The sequence below is a fragment of the Poromitra crassiceps genome (assembly GCF_964638095.1).
Source record: "Poromitra crassiceps genome assembly, chromosome: 15".
NCBI lineage: Eukaryota > Metazoa > Chordata > Actinopteri > Beryciformes > Melamphaidae > Poromitra > Poromitra crassiceps.
Genome location: NC_139634.1, coordinates 33,094,679 through 33,098,553, shown reverse-complemented (window position 1 = coordinate 33,098,553; position 3,875 = coordinate 33,094,679). Strand labels below are relative to the sequence as shown.

At 47.0% G+C, this 3,875-nt stretch overlaps 1 protein-coding gene across 1 annotated transcript in view; it reads left to right on the top strand.

The window, feature by feature from the left end:
• LOC310790563 (teneurin-2-like) overlaps window positions 1-3,875 on the top strand; it is a gene marked incomplete at both ends in the record, with an annotated part of 240,232 nt that overhangs the window by 137,936 nt on the left and 98,421 nt on the right. The window lies entirely within an intron of this gene.

Here is a 3,875-nt window from a genome sequence, read left to right as displayed (position 1 = left end):
GTGTCAGCAGCTGTCATCACTAAATAGCCCTCAGATCACTGTCAGAGTCTATCATACATACCGACACACGTATGCACATATGTACGTATGCATGCGCACACACACACACACACACACACACACACACAAACTCACATACGTGCACATGCATACACACACAGTGACTGACAGCTCCCCCTCAGTCCAACATCTGTGCTGACAGCAGCCATGGTAATGAGTCTCTGCATGTGCCAGCATGGGTATATTTCTCTCTCTCTCTCTCTCTCTCTCTCGCTCTCTCTCTCTGTTTCCCCCCCTCATCTCTTCCTTCTCCCCAGCCATCTCAATAGAAGTGCCTGCTCATTGACTTAGCAGCACGTACTGCATGAGTAGCTACCAAATGAGAACAGCGTCGAGAGTGTTTTCGTGCCCGGCCGGTCGCTAGGCGGATCGGGGGGGTGTGTTTTGCAGGAGTTGCGCCGGGAAGCGTCCAGGTGCTGCGGCGCACTTCACACGGAGGTGTGTGTGTGTGTGTAGTACTGTGGAGGAAGAGAGGGATGAAGAGATGATGAATGGCTCTCGTTAGAGGGGTAATTTGTCTCTCCCTGTCTGACTGGGCTCCAGCTGTCTCTCCATCCCTCGCTTCACTCCACTCTCCTCGGCCTACCACGTCCTCACCTCAGCCAGATGGGGGGACGGATGGACGGAGCGAGGCAAGGGGGGAGAGACCGAGGGAGGGAGGGAGGGACAGAAATAGAGACAAGGACAGTGAGAGGAGAGATGTCAAGGATTGAGAGAGAGAGAGGGAGAAGATTAAGAAGAAACGAGTGGAGAGGAGGAGAGGAGTCACTGAACAGACAGCGGCCGGAATTATGCCCCTGAATGATGATGATAATTAGTTTATTTGTTAGTTGAATGATAATAGATTATACAAACCTCATCTAGAGAACAATACAGTTACGCAGGCAGCATCAGTCCAAGCTCGCACAACAAAACGGATGATAATTACACCGTCTTAAACTCGGTGGTGAAAAACTTAAGGGAATTAGCTTGCGCCTTTTAATACAGCGCTACAGTCTAGATACCGATGGAAGTTTCCCCCCGTCCACGATACATGTATTTCTCTTCACACTAATCAACACTTGTGGGAGAGCTGTGGCTTGGGAGCGGGAGAGACAGACAGAGTGAAGGATGGAGAGACGTCTCCTATAATACAGATGGCCGGGGGAGGCTGCTGAAGGACGAAGGCAAACGAAGAAATCATCGTGAGGCTCGTCGTCGCCAAGTCTTTGTTCTAATAACACAAAGCAATTTCCACTGACCTTTGTGGAAATGTAGCAGGGAGGAATGAGTGAGTTAAGGATGCCCCACAGCATAATTGCTAAGGAGATTAAAACTCCCTTAATTGCTTTTGGCCCAACTAGTGCAATTTTTTGTTCCCCCTTTTTTGTAATTAAAGTGATTTAAAATATTAATAACCACACTGGTACACATACCTTGTGTGCGCACACACACACACACATGCACCAGGGCACGCTACAAAACACACACACATGCCACTGCAACAAGCTTAACCAGGTGCGCACTGAGACAGACACACACCTACACACACACTATTTGCACATGCAACAGCTTTTCGTTGCCCGTTGTCAGCAAGAGCCTCATTATAGGTCTTGTGGAATATGCAAACACCAAGACCTCTTTCCCACCATCAATTGCAGTGAGGGATCGATTTATCTGGATCAATCACCCACACGCGGGGGGCGTGTGCGTGTCCATAGCTTACTCTCTCTTTATCTCTCCATTCCTTTCTTCCTGCGTTCCATCTTCCACTGTTCATCCCTCTCTTATCTCCTCTCCACTCCTCCTAATTACCCTCCTCCATTGCTTTCGTTTTTTTTAATCTGCAATAAGTTTTGTCAGCTCATAGCTTCTGCTCTGTGCTCTCCTCTCTGCTCATAGCTCCTGCTCTGTGCTCTCCTCTCTGCCCTCTGCTCCTCCAATCCATTCCTCTGTCCTCCTACAGTCCCCCCCCCCCCGGTTACCCCCGTGACTTCCACGTCTCTCTCTCTCTCTCTCTCTCTCTCTCTCTCTCCATCCGTCTCTGTTCCTCCCTCTCGCACCGTCCCTCCCTTCCTCTCTTCTCTCCCCTCCTGGACCGGCAGCACGGTGTTTGCTCTGCCATTGTTGATCCATTTCTCTCTGTTTGCTCTGATGAGATTGACCGGACACACACACACACACACACACATACCTAAACAGAAGACAAGGCTGGCGCGTCTCTGGGGTGTAGTTAACGTGGGGCTGTGCATCGATCCTAGCTCTGGTTTCCATGACGCAAGGCTCTAAGCTGGAGCAGCCTGGACAGCAGGACAGAGAGAGAGGCATCACTCTCTCTAATATATCGCGATCCGGCCCGTGTCACCTGGACTACGAATAAAAAGTGTTTTTTATCTCTGTCTCTTTCTTAACGCCATTATTGTGCTACCTTCAGAAGCAATATACTGTAGAGATATAGGCAAGTTTGTCAACGACTATGTCCAGTCATCTTGTTTTTCCTAACTCCTGCGATGATATCTACATTGATTTTTTTCCTCCCCTCTCTCTCCCCGGTTACATTTCCTCTTTCCCTGCTGCAAGCAATATTGCACCGTTGCCTAAGAAAGTCGTCTTCTCTATCACGGCCCTTACACTGTGATTGCTATCAATAGAAACTGTGATTGCACTGAAGTTATATGAATGCAGTCAAATTGTAATAACAGCACATCAGTATTCTAAAGACATACGGACAGAACGGAAGATAAATTATGTGATGAATGAAGGTTCAGCGACCTATACTTTTTATTTCTCAAGGCCTCTCATGGCTTTTTCTTCTAATTCTTCAATCTCTCTCTCTCTCTCTCTCTCTCTCTCTCTGTCATTTCTGTACGATACAAAAGGAAAGAGAGGAGGTTAGAGAAGACGGTTACTTTTTAAACTGTGAAAAGCTGCGCTTTGTAACTTCTCTATTTTTCTGTTTTCCTGCTCAACTTTTCCACGGTGAAAGAAGAGATAGATGACGTTGGTTAAAGTAGAGAGGCGCTAACCTATTTTTTTTTCTTTCTTCTTCCTCACCTACATTTTCACTTTGGGAGGTGAAGGACATTATGTCCTGAGATTGAAAAAGAAAACAGCTTTATTGACAAAGCCATTTGGGGAAAAACAAAAAAAAACAAAAAAAAAACACCGCCGGCGCCCAGGGCGGGCAATCATTTTGGATGTGGAATCAGGATAAAAATAAGTGATTATCAGTGTGTCAAAGCATCTTCGGTCGACTCGACTAATTAGCAGCTGTAATAGCTTGAGTCCTTCAGTGGATTGGCTGGACTCAATGGCCTCATTCTTACCCACCTTGTTGATGGATTGAGCTGCAAATACGGCAGACAATTATTCTATGTTATGAACAGTCTCCAAATAGAATTTATTAGATTTTTCTTTGTCCTTGATTCCAAGCCTTTGGAGAGTCGAGTGGAGTCTCTCCATCCCGCTCTCCTCTCTCTCTCTGGTGTACGGGACCAGCCTGATTGTGTCCACGCGTCCCACGGCTCCTACTATTTAAAGACTAGGCTGATAACTTTCTTTTGTCTTACACGCCAAGAGGTAGAGGACAATGCTACAGTGGATGTAGGTCCTGGCACGCCATTCAATATCATTTATATATGTGTATGTTTACAGCGGCAGACAGCGGTAGGGTTCTTGCATCGTTCCCGGGCGCTTCCCGGGAAATTTGTTCTCGAACATCATACACGAGAACCGGATTTGTACGTTTGAATTGCGAAACTAATGTCTCGCACGCCAGCGACACTCGATAAAAATAACACTTTTGATACCGACCATTTTCACAGCGGCCATTTTGA